Source organism: Schistocerca cancellata, chromosome 4 (genome assembly GCF_023864275.1).
Source record: "Schistocerca cancellata isolate TAMUIC-IGC-003103 chromosome 4, iqSchCanc2.1, whole genome shotgun sequence".
In the NCBI taxonomy this organism is placed as follows: domain Eukaryota; kingdom Metazoa; phylum Arthropoda; class Insecta; order Orthoptera; family Acrididae; genus Schistocerca; species Schistocerca cancellata.
The window spans coordinates 192770488-192792758 of NC_064629.1; positions in this window are offsets into that span (position 1 = coordinate 192770488).

Below are 22271 nucleotides of genomic sequence, written 5' to 3' on the forward strand. Positions count from 1 at the left end.
TACGATGTTAAGATTGTAAAAAAGGGACCAAATGAAAAATAAGTTTTTTTTTTAGCGATGGTGGAGGCAACGCCCTTTTCTATGTTTGCAAGTAGCTACTGACTGTGCTAAACTAGTTGCATGTCTCCACTGTCTTTTAATAAAGTTTAGATCCTACAGTGATTGATTGGCTGGTTGGTTTGGAGTGAAAGGGGCTAAAATGTGAGGTGATCAGTCCTTTCATCCATTAAGTGGTAAACCAGGAGTAGTCGTCAAAGGAAGGAGACGAAAGGCAAATCCAAGAAAGCCTAGGTGTAACTTATACAACAAAAAACAAAGCCCGGAAAAAAGGCAGCGCAGATAAGTCAATAAAAGATCAGGCAAGACAAGACATTAAAGTCAAGAAATGAAAAAGAGTAAAGAGAATAAATAGGTGGAAATGGTAGAGAACAAGCTGGCCACCCAGCAAGGGCTGCCATGGGACCCTGGGGGAAGAGGGGGGGAGGGAGACAGAGATGTGCCCCACCAACCTCTCAGGTGGTCAATGAGGCCAGAAAGCCCTACCCAACAGGGATGAACAGAAACCATCATCGCAGGCAAAATGTAACACAAGGTCTGCAAAGTTGGTGTCATCTGCTAGTGCCAGAGGTAGCGTGTCAGGAAGGTTAAGATGCCACCTCAAAGCAGCCAAATTACGGCAGTCTATGAGTAAGTGAGCCACTGTCAGGTAGGCTCCACATCAGCAGTGAGGGCGGTCTTCATGTCTGAGAATGTGGCCATGGGTCAGCCAAAAGTGGCCAATGCAGAGTCTACAGAGGACGATGGATTCCCGGTGAGAAACACACAGGGAAGACTGCCATGTGGTCGTGGTCTTATTGATTGTCCTAAGTCTGTTTTGGGAGATCAGGACAGACCAATCTGAGTTCCACACTTCCAACAATTGATGACATACAAATGACCAAAGGTCCAGTCTGGAACCCCCATTTCCAAAATCAGCATCTTGGTGGCCAGCTCAGCCAACTGTCAGCTTATTCATTTCCCCAGAATCCCAAGGTGACCAGGGGTACACATGAAAACGACTGGCTGCCCAGCTTGATGGAGGTCAGAGACCAGATCCTGGATAGCTGCAACCAGTGGATGAGAAGCACTCGTCTATAGCCTGAAGGCTGCTAAGGGAGACACTACAGATTAGGATACTCTTCCTAGTGCAAGAACGAACATGGATAAGGGCTAATTTAATGGCCATCAATTCAGCAGTAAAGACTCTGCGACAATACATATGTGTATGCAAAGCCTGTTTATCCATAGGCTGCTGAGCCATCGGTGAATATCACTTCTGGGCCCAGATATGGGTCAAATCTGAGGTTGGGGCACAAGCCATTTGGGCAGATTCAATGTCTCCCTGATCAGAGGCGACAGTTAAGGAAGTTGCAGTTCTGACCAGAGACAATGGAGGCATGCAGCAATTGTAAACCCAGTTCTGGGTCACTGCTGTGGGAGGTGGAGCTCCATTCCAGGGAAAAAGACACAATAGTTGGGATGTTCATGGAAGCTATGAACGTTTATAGCATAATTCAGTAGCTATGTTGTTGCCTGATAGGTAATGGAGGGATTCCAGTCTCGACTAGTAGGCTCTTCACAAGGCTAATTTGGAAGGCTCCTGTCGCAAATCAGACCCCACAATAGTGAATGGGGTCCAGTGTCCGCAATGCTGAGTGTGATGCTGAAACATATGCAAAACTCCCATAATCAAGACGATTGAGTCACGGGTTTTTAGAACCACAAAGCGGTAGAGCGATCTGCACCCCAGCTATTGTTACTGTGCCAGTGAGGTACTGAGGTGTCGCCAGCACTTTCATTTAAGTTGGCCATGTCAGCTGGGAATCGAAGACTAATCCCAGAAAGTGGTGTGTCTCAACTACAAGAAGTAATTGATAGACAAGGTAAAGTTCTGGGTGTGGCTGGGCAGTACGATGGCGACAAAAGCGCATGACATGATGCTTGGCAGCTGAAAACTGAATACCATGGGTTAGAGCCCATGACTGCGCCATTAGTATGGGGACCTGTAGGCTATGCTCAGCAACAACCGTCGGCCAGTGTGGCCGTGCGGTTCTAGGCACTTCAGTCCGGAACCGCGTGACCGCTACGGTCGCAGGTTCGAATCCTGCCTCGGGCATGGATGTGTGTGACGTCCTTAGGTTAGTTAGGTTTAAGTAGTTCTAAGTTCTAGGGGACTGATGACCACGGATGTTAAGTCCCATAGTGCTCAGAGCCATTTGAGCCAGCAACAACCAAACTAGAGGAACAATAATAAACGCAAAAATCGACGACATATAAAGAAGAAAGAAGGCGACACCAAAGACCCTACAGTCGCCGTTAGACCATTGATGGCCACCAGAAAGACCCCACTCAAGTAACGTAGTAAGGATGTGGTGACGCCATGTGTCATAAGCCTTCTGTAGATCGAAGAAGAGAGTGATTAGGTGCTGACAGTGTGCAAAGGCCGTCCAGATGGTGGACTCCATTTGAACCAAATTATCAGCAGTGGAGTGGCCTTGGCGAAAACCCCACTGAGATGCAGCCGAAAGGCCCTGAGATTCGAGGAGCCAAAACAGCCTTACAGAAAATGTGAGTAAGCCTGATTGGGCGATAACTGTCCATCTTGACAGGGTTTTTGCCTGGTTTCAGTACCAGAACTATCGCGCTTTCTCGCCACTCAGATGGGATCTCACCCTCATTCCATATCCGATTAAAGAGAGCAATGATGTAATGCTGACAATACACTGAGAGATGTTTCAGCATTTGGTTGTAGATGTGGTCTGCCCTGGGGCAATACCCAGGCAATGGGCTATGGTACTGGAGATTTCCCATTCACTGAATGGAGCATTATATGGCTCAATGGCAACCAGACTATCTATTCCAGTTGCTCATGCTGTGGGAATGAAGGAGACCTATGAAACAATGAACACTCTCTTCGTGCTGATTAAGCACTCTGAGCATAATCGGAACATTTGCGGTGACTTGAAGGTTGTAGCCCTTCTGTTAGGAGTGCAGTATGGGTATACAAAGTACATGTTCTTTCTTTGCCTATGAAATAGTCGTGATGACGAGAATCACTACATAGTGAAAAATTGTCCACCCAGAAATTTACATGTAGTCAGACAGCACAACGTTCAACATGTACCTCTTGTGGATCGTAATAAGATTTACTTATCCCCACTCCATATCCAACTCGGTCTTATGGAAGGGTCTGTTGCAGCGATGAATAAAACAAATTGCGTTTTTCAGTAACTAAACGGCAAGTTTGGAAAGACTAAAACTGATGCAAAGTTGAAAGTGTGTCTTCGTTGTACCAGATCCACAATTCACGTTGGAGCTCACAGAACGAGAACTTGCTGGTTAGGATGCATTTGTGCTTGTCGTGCACAACTTTCTTGGGAACCACAGAGCAGACAACTACGCAGAAACTGTGGACAACTTGCTAAGAGCCTTCCAGCATCTCGGTAGCCGAATGCCACTGCAGATGTGTTTCTTGCATTCGCATCTCACCTCCTTTCTGTCAAATATGGGAACTGTGAATGACGAGCATGGTGAAAGATTCCACCTGAAGATGTCCACCATGGAAGCAAGATACCAAGGCCGCTCTAGTCCGAACATGATGGGAGATTACTGCTGGTTTCTACAGGGGGCAGTAGATGTTCACAGGCGGAAAGCAAGAAGCTCTACACACATTTAAACGAAGCCATTGTCAAGGAAGACTTACAGCAAACGTAAGACGTATAAGGGCCAAAGAAATGATAAAGATATCGGGTAACTGCTGTGAATGACTTTATCACCTAAAAAGACGAGTTTATTTTGTATTTGATTTGAGAAGTGAAGTTAAAGTGGAATCAAAACGAATTATTTGCCAGAAACTGCAGTGGAACTGGTGATTTTTCAGTTTTTGCTGAAGAAAATTGTCAGCTGAAGGTCATACATCAAAGTCACCATTAAAGACGAACTCAAGAGAGCATTGCATGTGTGGAACTATTTTCTTTGGTGTCACTTAGGTAAATTCCGTAAATCTAAGTTTCTGATGAGGCGTTAAAAAAAAAGCAGCTGTTCTGAAAGCCAATTTAAACGAAATGAAAAGCATTTTCGTTTAAAAAATGACAAAGAATTGGAGCAATAAGTGCAATTGGATTTCAAGTTTGTCTATTATTCTTAACACTTTTTATTCACAGATGACGAATAAGTATTTTTATTCGTGGAAGGGAATAATGTTTCGAATAATATTTGTTATTCACGAATAACAAGTAATAATTTATATCTGTATGCGTTTTTCATCATTCGCGTAAATTTCGCCCAAGTGTGGCACAAAGCTAAACGCAAATGCGCATCCTATCTGCAAATGTGTGCAAGCTTATGAAACTCACATGGCTGCAGACAAGCCCTCACACGGCTGTGCCAACTGCGTAGCTGCTGTACATGCACTGACACGACTGTCTTTAAAATAAGTAATCTTCAGCAACTTCTGCCAACGTTCGCCAAGCGTATTCGCACTCTCATTCACACAACGTAGGCGCATGTGGACCATGCCGATAGGCCACGTGGCTGGCACAACCGCTTATTCACAGCCACACAGGTTTCTCGTGCCTAAATTCACTTGCACATAGGCTATGAATTTGCAACATGCACATGCTCGATGTGTTCCGGCATAAAGTCAAGCGCTGGTACACGAGGTGGGAATGTTAGCGCAGAGAAGGCTGCGAGATGATGTCAGCCAATTGCACACTGACCGAACCCTCTCCAGGATGACAATGTAACGGCAGCGCCCTCAGCATGAAGATGACATAAGCGCCACGATGCCTAGCAGCGGCGAGTTCTAGGAGTTCTACGGGAAGTGTAAAGACCAGCGAGCTGGACAGAAGCATTCACTGTATTACTTGTCTTGTGTTACAAGTTGTATATACTGAAGAGATTTCTTGTTTCTCTGTCGCCCTTTGCTCACGACACATTGGTATTTCTCAGAGTTAAGTATTGTCATTCATTTTCTGTAAATAAAATTCAGTAATACGATTTGATTGAATTGTTGTCTAGCAATTCGAGAAAGCAGATTTCCTAGGCACCCCATACTTGATGATTAGGCAGGACACAACACAATACACTTTACTTACCACCAGAGTTGGGCGAAATTTATGTGAATGATGAATACAGATATAAATTATTATTCTTATTGATTCGAATAATATTTGTTATTCACGAATATGCACTTACACAAAAACACTTATTTGTCATCTGCGAATAAAATGTGTGACAAATAATAGATAAATTCAAACTCCAGTGCCACTTACTACTCCAATTCTTTGTCATTTTTCAAACGAATATACTTTTTGTTTCTTTTAAATTAGTTTTTTGTCAAACGTATCAGAATCTTTGTCAGATTTTCGAATATCTGCCATTGTGAAACTAAAGAAAATACGTTCTACACACGAAAAAGCATATCAGTGCATTAAATGTATCTCCTGAATTAATCTTTATTTCATAACAATATTTGACTTCCAACTTCCAATCTTTGTCGTCAAGTATTGAGAAATGATCAGAGCCACTGTAGGTTTTGGCTAATAATTGATTGCAATTCCACATTAACTTCACTTCTCAAATCACTTCCAAAAAAAAAAAAATCTTTTTACATTATATCAGTTGAGATTCATGACTCAATTTCTTTTACAGTTCTTTGGCTGTTATATTTCTGCCGTTTTTTGTAACCATCCCTTGGTCACCGACAGCTATGCAGATTAACCACTAGTTTTTAAATTGTGGGTAAGACAGTGCTACAACAATTACAGTTGGTGCAGATGGCGAGAAATTTCTTCAACCATCTCTTTACACTTTTGTGATACAAAAGCTGACAGTGTGCTGCAATATTATGAGCTCTTATGTGCTCAAACCCAGTGTCTCTTCTGAAAGTTTTGAATCTCTGAACTCTATATAGCTGCACAGATGAAAAACGGATCGAAAAACTATTTCATATTCCAATGACAAGCTTACTCAGAGTAAATCCTAAAATACTTTTGAATGACTTTGACTGATGTCGATGGCCAGTAGAGGGCAGTGTTGGCACAGTGTTGCACTCGCCTAGTCAGTGCGCCACCATGTCATCACGTGAATGCACTGGCACATAGTCTCCCTCGTGGCTGGATAAATACCACCACATCTCGACCGCTGAATCAGGCAATCATCGTAGGCAACACCAGCCCTACCTTTTGTCTCCTAGATTTTTATCTAACCATATATGGCCACTTCATTAACCTCAGCCCTACCCTCAAGTACCTTGGTGTCACCCTCGACCGCCACCTTTCCTGGACCCCCCCCTCCCCCCCCCCATCTCTGGACAGTCCAAACCAAGGCACATACCTGTCTCCTTAAACTCCTCTCTCGCCAAACATGGGGTTTGGACCCCTCCACTATCCTCTGCACTTATAAATCCTGCATCTGCCCCATCCTCCGCTATGCCCATCCCGCCTGGATTTCTGCCCCTCCCACCCACTATAAGTCCATCCAAATCCTTGAAACGCCATGCACTCCACCTTGCCTATCGCATCAACCTCCCATCCCCCACGAGGATCTTTTACGACTTGATTCCTTTCCACACCTTCTCCTTTTCCTCGAATGGATACGAATCCTTTACACCTGCCACAAGCTCTATCCTCCACACCCGCTTATTTCTCCAATTCTCACCCATCCTGGCCTGTTGCCGCATCTGTCTTCTTCCATCCCGCCTGCTCTCCATCTTCACACTCTCCATACCCTTGCTCAAGGTGGTTTCCATCAACTTCCCCTCCCTGATAATATCCTTGTTCCCTCCATCTACCCCTCCTACCAGATCTAACCCCCCTCCCTCTCCCCCTTTTTCCTCCTGGGCTCCCTCTCTTCCTCACACGTTCCTTTCTCCCCCCTCCTCTCTCCCTTGTATCCCTCTTCCTCCCTTCCCCCTCCCTGGGCTTCCAACCCCTACCCTCTCCCCTCCTCCTCCCTTCTTTCTCCCACTGGCTTCTTCCCCCTGCCTTTCCCCTACACCCAGTGGCAGCCCCCCCCCCCCCTTCATCAGTGTGTTGGTGTCTGTTTCGCTGATGATTATCACCACAGTGGCTTTGTGCGCCAGTGTTTCTTCGCTTTGTCCAACAGTGTTTTCATCGGTGTCCTACGTTCATGTATCCAACTGGATGTCTACCTTTGTTTTAACTGGTGACCTTCTTTGTGTGCCCAGTGCCTTCAGACGAATGGCTTCATTTTTATCATGTTACGTTTATCATCATGTTTTATCATGCATTTTTTTCTATTCTTTGTCTTTTATTGTATCTAACGTTGTACCTATTGGCTGAAGAGCGGCATATGTAGGGCGCTGCCGGACCGCCTCGTGTGAGGGATGAATTTACAATAAAGAAAGAAAAAAAAAAAGACCGCTCAGTCAGTCGTGTCCGTTGTCCGATAGCGTTCGCTTTTAGTCTCCACCGTACTACTGACTACTTGCAGACGACTTCAGTTTGATTTTGGTTCTTCCCGCTGGTCTCGTTTTGGATTGTGGTTGTACTTGATCTATTGACAGCGCTGTGTCGAAGGATCATCGCACTTTTTGTTGTGGGTTAGATTGCCGTACTCTCGTGTAGGGTTCGCCGGAGTGGGTTTGAGTCCTGACCGCAGGCGGTCTTCTCGCCTTGCGTCAGCATTATTTCTCGCCTGTTCGCTGACAGGTGCACCAGTGTCCGGCAACTCGCGAATATAACAACTGGCGACGAGGGAAAAGGAAGTTGCTTCTTAGCATGGAAGCTAAACTGGTTAGCCTGCTCCAGCAACAGCCCCAGCTGATGCACCAGCAGCAGATACAGACGGACTTGTTACAAAAGCCACTTCAGTTCTTAGTGGACACGCTTCGTGTGCAGGAAGCTGCTGCGCCCCAAGGACCGGCGCCCCCTGCACTCGACACCACATACTGTCCTCCGTCGTTTCCTCCTTTCAATGACGCTATGGAGGACTGGGACACATATTTGCATCGACTGAAGCAACATTTCACGGCGTTTAAAGTCACAGACGACTCACTGCAGCGGTCGCTCTTTCTGTCTTGGGCTTCGCTGGACAACTTTTTTCTACTCCGAAATTGACACACTTGTCTGACCCTATTGCCCTCTTTTCTCAGGAGATCTGCGCTCTACTGACTAATTATTATTCCCAGTGGTACCATGTGGTTGCCACCAGGCTAGAGTTTCATCAATATCATAAACAGCCCGGACAGTCATTCCACTTGTGGGGTCACTGACTTACAAGGACTTAGTCAAAAACGTGATTTTTATTGCGCTAATCAAGGTTGTAAGGCTTCCTACGCTGGTTCCTTGATTCACGATGTGGTGGTTCAACTGGCATCTGACCTGGAGGTTCGCAAGGCGGCGTTGAAACTGGATAATCCTGTCGTTAGAGGACATCTTCCATATTGCTCAATCATCCAAATTGCACATGTGGCTAACGAACGACTCTTGGCAAGACCGCAAGTGGCGACAGCTCATGCACTATCACATTCGCCTCCCCAGCGTCGTCATCATAGGACGACCGCCAGGTTGCACTAACGTCGTATTTCGTCTTCTTCAGATGTCTCTATGACTTCTGAGCCTCCAGTTGCCCACGGCAATGGGGGGGGGCAGCTATTAGCAGGCGGCTCTGAGGGCTCATTGTAAGAGGCGCAACAGAAAGCACCATCAGAAAAAATATGCCATCGACGGACAAGGTGGTGATGTTGCGGCTGTAGCGTAAGATTGTGTCATTTGTATGGGACTAAGCTGCTCATACTTTTTTTCTGGCCTCTTGATACGTGAGCCTGGATTTTATTTTCGCACATAAAAATGGAGCAATCTGGTGAGCAGGGAGAGTTAAGTTCGCTGCAGATTGCACATATGAGGAGAGGGCACAAGGAACATTCACATGCAGAAGATGTCCACAATCCCTGCAGATAGTGCAACGGGAAGACATATGTCTGAACTTCATACACCTGAAGCATCTCATAGCAGCAGTAACATAGCGTTTTAAGTCACACCAGTAGACCATCACCATGACCTTATCAGGTAACGTACCACCCTTAAAGGCCAATATGAAGGCCTTGATAGAAACTGTTTTCCCTTGGTCCCCTATGGACACAAGGGATGAAGCACACACCCTGTCGCTCTAAGATGGCCCACAGCTCATTGTCAGATTGCAAAAGAAGATCACAGTGAACCATGACACCTTGGACGATCTTGAGACTCTTGTGGGGAATGACAGTCATGGGAATGCCACCCAACTTTCCCCAATAGAGCAGCGTGGGGCAGGGGATGACATTTTAATCAGGAGGGAACTGCTCTTCGTCTAAGAGATGGCTGCAATTTCCCTGTATGTGTTCTCAATGTTTTCAACAAAAAATAAAGGCTTTGTTGCCAAAAAGGCGTCCGTGGTACAGACTAGGTATTGGGGGGAGGATTTTGTTCCTTGTTGTCTTGCCCTGCATTCCTCCCATAGTGTAGCCAGGGAAGGGAACGCCTTTGGATCATACAGTTGCATTATACTAGGCCTTTCCATGTGAAGAGACTGCTGGAGCCCTACAACCACCAGTGGGAGAAAGTTTAAGTCACTTAAAGTGCGAACTGTCCACTGTGTTGCCATCCACTCTGAATGGGGGCTCTCACCATGGGTGCCACCCAGCCACAGCAGTGGCTACCTTGCCAGCAAGTCATTGCCAGGAGTCCCCATGCCGCAGTCATAGTGGGCAAATACTCTATGGCATACACGGAGAGAATGCAGCATGGGCACCAGCAGTGTGATTCCTGTATGGTCAGGGACTATCACTGTGCAGGTACTTTACAACCACCCCATAACGGGATGGCTACTGTGCTGGATTTTGGGCTTATGACAAAAGTAAGGAACAGTGCCAGGGTGTAAGTGCACAGAGGTGGCAGTGGGTGGCCTTGCCTGCACGACATGAACTTCTGTAGATTTTGGAAAAAAATGCCAAGTCAAACCCAATAATGAGGATCGTGTAATCGTTAAGATGGTGAAGATAGCACCGGGACTGAATCTACACTGATGCTCATAAATTAAGGATAATACTGATACATGGTGAAACAACACTCTGGTGCGCGGTTTGCGGTTTAAATCACCTCGGGGTATGACCATGCGGTGCGTTTGACCTGCGGTCGTCACACGGTGGCGCTGGCAGCAGGCCACATACACAGAGGTGTGTTGGTGCATGTCAGAGTATGGTGCAGCGAGTAAGTGTGCAGACGTTTTCAGACGTGCTAATGGTGACTGTGTGTTGAAAATGGCTCAAAGAACACACATTGATGACGTTATGAGGGGTAGAATACTATGGCGACTGGAGGCTGGCCAAACACGGGCCCTCCGTGTGCCACAAAGTGTGATCTCAAGATTATGGCAACGATTCCAGTAGACAGGAAACGTGTCCAGGCGCTACAGTACGGGACGTCCACAGTGTACAACACCACAAGAAGACCAATATCTCACCATCAGTGCCCGCAGACGGCCACAGAGTACTGCAGGTAGCCTCGCTCGAGACCTTACTGCAGCCACTGGAACAGTTGTCTCCAGACACACAGTCTACAGAAGACTGAACGGACACAGTTTATTCGCCCAGAGACCTGCAAGGTGCATTCCACAGACCCCTGGTCACAGGAGAGCCCGTAAAGCCTGGTGTCAAGAACACAGTACATGGTCATTGGAACAGTGGTTCCAGGTTATGTTCACGGACGAGTCCAGGTATAGTCTGAACAGTGATTCTCGCCGGGTTCTCATCTGGCGTGAACCAGGAACCAGATACCAACCCCATAATGTCCTTGAAAGGGACCTGTATGGAGGTCGTGGTTTGATGGTGTGGGGTGAGATTATGATTGGTGCATGTAGACCCATGCATGTCTTTGACAGAGGAACTGTAACAGGTCAAGTGTATCGGGACGTCATTTTGCATCAGGGGTGCAGTGAGTATCACCTTCCACCTGGTGGATGACAACGCACTGTCCCACCGAGCTGCCATCGTGGAGGAGTACCTTGAAACAGAAGATATCAGGCGAATGGAGTGGCCTGCCTGTTCTCCGGAGCTAAACCCCATCGAGCACGTCTGGGATGCTCTCGGTCGACGTATCGCTGCACGTTTTCAAACCCCTAGGACACTTCAGGAACTCTGACAGGCACTGGTGCAAGAATGGGAGGCTATACCCCAGCAGCTGCTCGACCACCTGATCCAAAGTATGCCAACCCATTGTGCGGCCTGTGTATGTATGTGTGGTGATCATATCCCATATTGATGTCGGAGTACATGCGCAGGAAACAGTGGTGTTTTGTAGCAAATGTGTTTCTGGACGATTTTCTTAACTTATCACCAATACCGTGGACTTACAGATCTGTGTCGTTTGTGTTCCCTATGAGCTTACGCTATTAGCGCCAGTTTTGTGTAGTGTCACGTTGTGTGGCACAATATTCTGCAGTTATCCTTAATTTATGAGGACGAGTGTAGAAAACAAGACCAGAATCGTGAATGAAGTCCAGGCGGGGTCTGCACCAAAAGACCATCCAACGAGAGGGTAAGAGATGTCGAACTGTAGGTTTGTAGCACAGAAAAAGGAGGTAGTGCTGCAAAGGCTGGGGCCCCGTAGTAGCCAAGCACCTACTAACCAAAGATCAGTGAGCCCCTTGGGGATCCCTACAGTGAGGGCTGAGTGTTTATCATCGATCTTGGAGGAGGAGGGACAATGGCTAGCACACACTGCCCCCACCACCTCCAGCTGGACTGCAGCCATGTGCCCCTGTCACTCACCGATCCATCACTGTCTGCCACGTGTGCTGGCAGCTGCAGTTCACTCTCGGACACACCTGTGTGCTGCTGCAACTCTGTAACTCACCCACATGCCACTGGTCGAGCACAGTGTCAGTGTGTGAAAAATTAAAGTAGACAGATAACCTATTCCACTGTTACTTACTGTGATATAAGGGGAGCAAGAGCATATTTTGTCGGATGAGAGTGATGTTACTTTGGCATTTTTTTACGCATGATTGCAGGTTATGCATTGTGATGTTAGTCGCAGTAGCATTATATTACAATGCTCTTGCTAGAGCGTATTTTTTAGTGCACTATGGTGCTAAGTTCCACATTAAAACTATATTCTTTTTAAAAAATGTAAATCAGTAAATAGCACTGGGCTGCACTATTGTGCTGGAAATTGAAGACACTTCATGGAGGTGGTGTGCTCGAGTGACATACAGATTAAAAATGTTGTTCTCAGGATGCTTAGGGTGGTAAGAAGCAGTGGGGGCGATGTTGGGGAAGGTCCTATAGGACCACAAACGAGGAGATGCCAATTTTTTGGGTAATTAATTACCATAATTAAAATGAAAGTTATTACTTTACACTAAAAGCGTTTGGACACGAGGGTACACATGAACCCAAGTCCCCCACTCGACCACTATTTTGCGTATAAATTACACAAATCATAAGGACAATAATTGCCCATTGATTATGTCTCAAATAGAAAAAAAATATAAGCAGAAGTGAGCCGTTTGTTTACATAAGGGGAGCTAGGGCATCTGAGTGGAACAATGGGATCTTTGTCTTTGGACTGGCCTGCGGCCACTACTGATATGTATATGTATATCATTAAAGCTATAGGCAGACCCCAGTAAAAGTTGCAGATGCGTAACATAAATGTGCAAAAAGAAACCATCTACAATATATCTCACATTGCCGGCCGCGGTGGCCGTGCGGTTCTGGCGCTGCTGTCCGGAGCCGCGGGACTGCTACGGTCGCAGGTTCGAATCCTGCCTCGGGCATGGGTGTATGTGATATCCTTAGGGTAGTTAGGTTTAAGTAGTTCTAAGTTCTAGGGGACTTATGACCTCAGATGTTGTGTCCCATAGTGCTCAGAGCCATTTGAACCATATATCTCACATTTGGGTATCACTGTGTTGTACTAACTCCCACCAATAACATGTTCTCCAATAAAAACTTTGCAGCTATAATATATTAACTATTGCACTGCAGTACTTGTTAAACTTTAAAAAAACAAATAAAGAGTGAAAGGTACTTGCTGGCTGGCAGGCTGTCTGGCTGGTTGCTAGATGGTGTCGCTGCCCTGACATGAACAATGCGTGATTACTGTAGTGCTGTAGAGTTAGGTAAAGCCACGCAAGCGCACGGTCTGCACGTGCCTATGGTCTCCAAGAGAGCGCAAATACACTTCACAAACATTGACGGAAGTTGCCGATTTGCTATACGTAAGCTCACAGCTGTCAGTTGGCTCACTCGGTATCATGGGGCGCTCATTAATGGAGTGACAGACAATAACCGCGTGCCCTTGCCACACGGATAAGGAAACATAGCCTCTACAGTCTATACAGCTTCGACAAACATAGCGGCACTAATGGGCCTGGCAAGTTATCAAATGCATTTAGAATTAGAATTTCTTTTCGGATGCCGATCTTCCATGTTTTCTGTGGAGAATACGTGTGCTGTATACCTGGGATTGACCAAGTGTTACCACAGTATAACGAAATTAAAGTGATAACCGAATATTGAATGTTGTCGGAGGTCATTGTTTCAGTTGTGAAACTGCATATTTTCGTGAAACCTTAGCTGATGAATTAAAGTTCGCTTTCAGTCAGCTGTTAAATCTCACTGACATTTAGACATATTCTGAACAGAACCAATTAAAAAGATTTACGTTGAGAAGTGTGGCAACAGAATATAACAGTCAGCTTTGTTCATAATTAACAAAAAACTTAACAAATCAACAAAAAAGTTAAGGTATCTAGATAATTATTATAATAAACGGATCATTGAAACAAATTTATCCGCCAACAAATTATCTGTAAATTAAATAACGAACAACATACAATGCCGCCGTATTTTCGTTGATTACTTCCTTCAGTATATGTTCCATTGGATCAGAATAGTTTTTGATAAATAATTTGTTAATGGTTTGTCCAGAAACGTGCCTTTGTGGCTCAGTGACTTGAGTTCCAGGCTACAAAATTCTCTGTTCTTGTCGCTTCTTTCACATAACAATGACAATAATGTCAAGTTAAATTGCACCGTATTTTGGAGTATATGTGCAAATGTAGATCCCAGTATATATGTTTGTTCAGAGGTGGGAGGCAATCAAGGGCACATCACCATGCCTAGTAAAGCACTGCAGCGTTGAAACCATACTTCAAATTGAGCACAGCTTCTCTTGATTTAGAGCATAACAAATGAAACAAAAATAGGCGAATAGCCTCAGCGGTTTGGGCTATAACGCACTAGGCAGCCGCAATGTTTAGCAGGCAATTTTGTCAGCTGGCTGACGGTCAGTCGACTGATCAGCCAAGCGAAATGGACATGAAATATGTTACGCCTATTTTCTCATAACAAACGTAATTTTCTATAATCATAAATATATTTTTCGGTCGTTTGACTTGCTTTATACGCTGCGGATTATAAGTTTACTTACATGGATGTTGGAGCATACAGAAAATATAGTGACTCATCTATTTTTATACTATTAATTTTTCATGAAAATCTCGTTAGTAAAAATTTACGAATAATGGAGAAAAGCCCCATATCAAACAATGGAGCATAGTCCACGCAGAATAGCATGGCCAGCAGATGCGCAGCTGGCAGGGCAGGCCTAGAAAGAGCGGTAGTGGTGCGGGCTGCAGGCAGGCGCTATAGCGGAAATGCTGAGCGCTGGAGGGGAACTGCCATTCTAAACTGAAGCCTTCATTTACATTTTTTGTAAATATTAAGCGGGGCCTCTCCACACCCACACTTGCACACTTGCATGGTGACCATTCAAAAAGATCTGTCACATCTGCTATGGTTAGTATCTAAAAAGAATTCCGCCGAAAATGCAAGGATTCGCCTGTCTTGTTAACCATTTGTAACCTTCAGAGGAGTGTCACGAGTGGCGAATTATGAGTAAAACCTACACATTTCTCTTGTTACCATGTTAAAATTTGCTTCTTTTGCGAAAACACAGCGCAGTTTACAGTCTCACCTCACTAAGATGTTTTGCAGACGCAATTGCGAGAGAATTCTGAAACAGTGGTTTATTAAGTGAGGAATTGACGAAAAGTAAGGTCAGTATCTTATTAAGAAGCACTTCCTCGGTACAAAATAAATGGGTAATGTCTGCGCTTATGTTGCTCCAAAACCCACAACATTTCTCGTTTCATCAGCTATCGATGACCTTTAAAAATTACGCTCTTTCATCGAAGAAGTCCGTAGTTAGCGGGATAACACGGTATATAAATAAGTTTTGCATAATAACTGTAACGGTGCTCGCTTATTTCCAGGACCGTATCGATCTTAGTGCTGAGTTTTCACTCAGATGGCGCTTTGGCGTTAGGCGGTTGTTTCCGTGTGTGGTCGCTGGCCGGGGTTAGCTGGAGGCGTATGAGGAGGTGAGCAAGGAATATAGAATAAAAAAGGTATGCCAGATTGGCTTAGTGCGCTCTCATTGGTCAGCGACTTGTTACATCACCCGGCAGCCAGACGGCAGCAGTCTCCGTTTGTAGAATATGAGAGGTTGCAAAATAATTGTTTTCACGTCTCTTCTCTTCTCATATAACCTAAAGTTTCCCGCTCACAGGATTGAACACATTTCATGTTAATATTATATACAAGGTTTCCGAAAGAAATGCGTTAATTATTAGTAGCAAAGATGATATATCGCCACGCAAAACTAGTGGCCGATGTTCTCATCCGCATTCATGCTCGTGTTTTAGGCATGTGACTACGGTAAATGTTTTACAGTTGGGTACTGCCTATTTTACACATGTTTTTGTAAATAAATAGATAGTAATCTTCGAACTTACCTCACAGAGCTGATGCAGAAGCTAAGTCAAAGATGCTGAAGGCGACGCTGACCAGAGCCGATTCTTCCTTGCCGAATTCCGTTTCATTGCATCAATTTTGGCGCTTTTGTTTAAATGTCTAATCCGTATAAAAGTTCTTGTTCTGACGTATAATTGAATTATTTTGCTATTAAGTTCGGGAAATTTTGCACTTATATGATCTGCTAAGGTTGCCATCACTCTATTACAATGAGAAATATTTGATGCATGAAAAGCAGCAAATATAATTTCTAACTCAAGTATTTTAGCAAACCAGTCAGTAGAGGGAGAAAGGAGGCCCCATTTTAAAATAATAGTAATTCAGTCTTGCTTCAGACCTAATTCTGTATCAACAACACACTGCCCTGCTGTATTTCCCAAAGAACTGTCAACGTTTTTGCACTTGAATGATATATATCCTGCTAGATATTTTAAAGCATCATCATTCACGTCTTCACTGGTACACACTGAATCACTGAGCTCGAAATCTAAGAGCAAGTTTTCGTCATCTGTAGCGACGTCAAATGATTTATCAGTTACTCTGGTACATAAATCACTCGAAAGAAAACGTGCAAAATCTTCCTCAGTTTCATCAGCTAGTGTCGGGTAGTTTTCAGAAGCAGAATTCTCATTTCTGTCCTCTGAAGTCGAAGCACCAGAAGACAAAGGTACTTCACTTGCACTTCGAGTCAGTATCATTAAACGAATTCTGCTTTTCACCTCGAAAGGTGTGGGATTGTTGTAGAAGACACCAAGGCCACGGATTCTGGAAAAGAAATTTTCCAGACAATCTTGATTAAATCTGGCTGTCAATATATAAGTAGCTCCGGAATTTTTCATGTCATTGTAAAGCCCAAAAAGTGAATTTATTGATATAATGAATCCCTTCTGAAACGGGAGAAGACTGTTTCTTTTTCCTACTCTCATATTAGAACACATTTCAAGAAATCTTTTTAGAGAGTTTCCCTGACTTCTGATATTAAACCCGTAACCACTTCTAAGGGGAGCTTTCTCATCTTGAGGGTATCTCGAATTCAGCACATCTAAAACATCGTTCACGAGCTCAATGAAGCTTCCTTCGCGATCTTTGTGCAGAGCATATCTCACAGCTTGGGCAGTGCGACGTGAAAATATCTGTGCAGCCCTTCGGACATTCTGACGATCACGTCCACTAACGTTAAGATGAACCTCCGATATGTGGTGATTGATCGAAAGATCGCCTTTCTGATGTCGCAGAAGATCTTTTATAACCATTTTTGTAACCACAGTACCATCAGGCAAAGTGATTCCGTCATCAAGAAAATGATTTCTTAATAATTTAAGCAAATGTGGAACATCAAAAATAACCCAGACTTTTCTGCTATGATCAACAGGCTTTGACAAGAATGTCTCGGATGTAGACACACCAAGTTGCTTCCACACATTCATATTTTTTGGTCCCATGTCACACGTAACAGCTACGATATGGATTCCTGCTGTTTCAACTTCTTTTATGACATTCTGCAACAAATCACTAGACATTGCAACATCAAAGTCATAAGACACTGGCTGCTTCCACTTTGAAAACAAGCTGCGAACCATGACGACTTGGACATTGTTGTGTGCTCCGAGTACTACATCGTAGGATGAATCGTAAGTCACACGACCGTCAATGCTCATCTCGTCGAAGCTTAGGACACCAATCGCCTCTAATGGTGTGAACATTTCTGATCTACCTTTAATTAAATCCAAAACTGGTTTCAAAATACCTGGTCGGCACTTGAACTGTTTCGTCCATATCTGGAGTGTTGACCTGCAGGGAAAAGGATAATTCTTCCTCCTCAGATAGGCATATGCTTTAGGAAACAAAGCTCTCAATGTGAGAGCATTTGCAATGTCCTCTGAGCACCACTTTACCTGCTTCCTCTTCTTTAACAGTCAACGAATTTGTCCTGGTGTGAAACACTGAGAAAGTGTACTTCTCACATCCGAGTATACACATTTGTGCTTCATAGTATGAGACACATTACGTTTTATAGATGTAGCTTGCTTTATAACTTCTTTCATGGACTTAATTCTTTGTTCCAGTTGAATATTTTTAATCTTCAAACTAACCAATTCTTTCTTCAGTGCTTGAATTCCCTGGTCTTTAAGTGAAATTAGCGGATCAGTAAAAACGTCTGTGTTGCTAGATTTGTCCAGCTTACTTTTCTTGGGAGACAAAGTTTTCAACATTGAGAGAGCTATTTTGTTTTTTACTTTTCTAGTGTCACAGCGACGTTCTCTCTCTGTTAGGACGCTACCGGTAACATTCGCGGTGCTGGGACCTGGAACTTCGAATATAAACTCCTGGAAATTGAAATAAGAACACCGTGAATTCATTGTCCCAGGAAGGGGAAACTTTATTGACACATTCCTGGGGTCAGATACATCACATGATCACACTGACAGAACCACAGGCACATAGACACAGGCAACAGAGCATGCACAATGTCGGCACTAGTACAGTGTATATCCACCTTTCGCAGCAATGCAGGCTGCTATTCTCCCATGGAGACGATCGTAGAGATGCTGGATGTAGTCCTGTGGAACGGCTTGCCATGCCATTTCCACCTGGCGCCTCAGTTGGACCAGCGTTCGTGCTGGACGTGCAGACCGCGTGAGACGACGCTTCATCCAGTCCCAAACATGCTCAATGGGGGACAGATCCGGGGATCTTGCTGGCCAGGGTAGTTGACGTACACCTTCTAGAGCACGTTGGGTGGCACGGGATACATGCGGACGTGCATTGTCCTGTTGGAACAGCAAGTTCCCTTGCCGGTCTAGGAATGATAGAACGATGGGTTCGATGACGGTTTGGATGTACCGTGCACTATTCAGTGTCCCCTCGACGATCACCAGTGGTGTACGGCCAGTGTATGAGATCACTCCCCACACCATGGTGCCGGGTTTTGGCCCTGTGTGCCTCGGTCGTATGCAGTCCTGATTGTGGCGCTCACCTGCACGGCGCCAAACACGCATACGACCATCATTGGCACCAAGGCAGAAGCGACTCTCATCGCTGAAGACGACACGTCTCCATTCGTCCCTCCATTCACGCCTGTCGCGACACCACTGGAGGCGGGCTGCACGATGTTGGGGCGTGAGCGGAAGACGGCCTAACGGTGTGCGGGACCGTAGCCCAGCTTCATGGAGACGGTTGCTAATGGTCCTCGCCGATACCCCAGGAGCAACAGTGTTCCTAATTTGCTGGGAAGTGGCGGTGCGGTCCCCTACGGCACTGCGTAGGATCCTACGGTCTTGGCGTGCATCCGTGCGTCGCTGCGGTCCGGTCCCAGGTCGACGGGCACGTGCACCTTCCGCCGACCACTGGCGACAACATCGATGTACTGTGGAGACCTCACGCCCCACGTGTTGAGCAATTCGGCGGTACGTCCACCCGGCCCCCCGCATGCCCACTATACGCCCTCGCTCGAAGTCCGTCAACTGCACATACGGTTCACGTCCACGCTGTCGCGGCATGCTACCAGTGTTAAAGACTGCGATGGAGCTCCGTATGCCACGGCAAACTGGCTGACACTGACGGCGGCGGTGCACAAATGCTGCGCAGCTAGCGCCATTCGACGGCCAACACCGCGGTTCCTGGTGTGTCCGCTGTGCCGTGCGTGTGATCATTGCTTGTACAGCCCTCTCGCAGTGTCCGGAGCAAGTATGGTGGGTCTGACACACCGGTGTCAATGTGTTCTTTTTTCCATTTCCAGGAGTGTATTTCCGTGCCAGTTTGGTATTTTTAGAGACGGAACGGCATTATCCTGTAGCAGTTTCCGTGTAAGTAGACCTAACAATTCATTCTGCAAGTCTCGTTTGTAATCGCTTTCACAAAAACGTTCAGAACAAACTCTTGCATTATTAACATTAATTTTGTCCTCTCGTTTACAACGAGCAATCCATTTACGCTGTAGTTCAACATTTTTTGGATAACGATGATAAATTACGCCTTCAGTCTTACGTCCACTATTACTACATTCAGCAACTGCACAATACGACGTATTTCTAGACATAATTCCAAGAACGAAGCTACAAGACTCACGGAACAATTCCTTTCCAACTGAACACTCGGCAGGACAAGAATTACACACAAACTAACGTGTAACACGAACTCACATGCACGCCTTCGATACAAACACTGAGCGACACCGTTGTGAACAAACTGCAGTAGCTTTCAGGTGACGTCACAGCTCGAGATTCATCATGGCGGAGAAAAGAGTGGGAGGTCGCATTTGCACTCCCGTGGAGGTGAGAGGTGGCTGCCTTGGCGTGCAGACAGTTCGGCTCGGCTGGGGTTGTTTGCGTCTGGACCCCGAGTGGGGCCCAATGGGAAGACCGGACCGTGATTTTACGGTTAATAGTGTGGACAGCGCCGTCGTGTGCCGTTTAACTTGATTCGTAAGGAGAACAAAATCTCGCCTGTTGTAGTTTGTCGAGCCTGAGTTTGAAATACCTTCTGTGTGCGGCGGGATGTGATTTCGTCCTCCTGTCTCTCCGTCGCTGGGATTGCTATCCTCGTTTACCGTCCCATGGATGTATATCTATGGGCTACGCTGCTCTCCGTACTGTACTAGACGCTGGTGATGGAAGTGCGTCGTTCAGCGGCACGTTAGTCTGGGTGCTTTATGTTTGATTTTCAAGTGCATAGTCTTCGAGTGGCACTCCTTAGAGTTTGCCTTGCGCAGTTAGATTGGAGTTTATTTTGTCTTGTGGTGCTTCCGCTTTCCGTCAACGAAGGTTAAGCTTGATTCGGCACTCCGTACGACCCTTGGTACCTCAGCAGGCGGGTCGGAGCCACCCTCGCGATTAAACGGAAGCCTTTGGACTGAGAGGTCTTGTGTTTTGCATATTATTCATAAATTGTTGTTTTGGTATTAAGCTGGCTGAGGTTTGTTATGGATTTCCCGGGATTTGGTCTGTTGTCTGGCTCGGGCTAGGTCTCGTTATTTTAAAGGTCGGTCCTTGTTTTGGCTTAGTACGATTTTGGTTTACTGCCTGGTGGTTCTGGTAGTACGCCGGGTCGCTGTGGTTGTGTTGCATTTTGTATGGGGCTGTGTGCTCGGAGCCGTGGAGTACCATTTGTGTGAACTGCTTCACTGGGGAGTACCGATAGGGCCATTCTTGGTTTTCTTTGTATGAAATAATTTTATTATTATTTTAAAGTAACATTATCACTTAAATGATTTAATTCTAGTTGCGTTAATTGCAACTTGGGTAACTGAAAAATTTAGTAGTGTAATTACGCAAGATTTAATACTGGCACATGCCCCTTTACCTTTCGTAATCTGTTAATTACCGAAAGACCGTAAGCTCATACTCATATGATGTGATTGTCTTAAATTATTGTATTTTTATGTCATGTTATTGCTTTTTTTAATTTGCTGATCACTGGTGTACTGTTCCAAGTATTAAAATGTTTCAGGTAGCTATTACTTGGGTGGAACGCACGGAACCGCAACAGAGAGAGTAGTTGTCTGCCTTACGTGTCCGTTGTTGGCGCGGCCTGGTGTCCGTTGTTTGTTTTGGTGCACCTGAGATAAGTATCGTGTTGCCTCCTCCCTTGCAACCCCGTCGTGTTCTTCTCATAAACATTTCCTTCAAGACACTTTAGTTAATTTTGTGCTAGTATTATTTTAATTTCTTACATTGGTAAAATTGTGCGGCCTTCATTATACACACTGTTTGTCATAATGTCTCATATATCATGATGTGCGTGTGTAATGGTGCAATAAATGGATGATTGTTATTTCTGTTGGCGCCCTTCATGCCTCCTTTCTTGTCCCTATTGGTACGCTATCCTTGTACTTGGGTTGGTAACCCACAACAATAACCATACGGCAAAATACTCTGCTCTTTGCGTGCTATCATTTCCCAAAATCTCATTTCGATATCTCAAACCGTTTATGAAATATGAGGAATGTTGTGGATATTTCACTCAGACTTTATCGCTGGCGCGTGTCGATCGCAAATGAGTGTGCTACGTCAGATTAATTTTGTCGAGATTGGCGACAGATGGAGACCTGCACCCAAGTCTAAAGAAAAATAAAGTACGTTAGCTAAATTTCATACACTGAAACATATTATATAATTTGCACTAAAGGCAATATCATAGCGACCCCAATTTTTTATTGCAGACTTTTTCGAATTTCGCGCAGTGTCTTACGTCCATGTATATATCACAATAACTATGACCACCAACAAAATGATGGGCACATCATAGTGAAGCTGACATATAAAGCTACAAGTAAAGCAAAAATGATTTTTTTAAACTAATATTATCGCATCCACGTGTCTCCATGACATAATTACGCAATTCGTGGTCGTAGTGCTACAAAATGAGTTAAACAAGGCGAGAACTAAGTGGTTCCTAACGATTAACATCA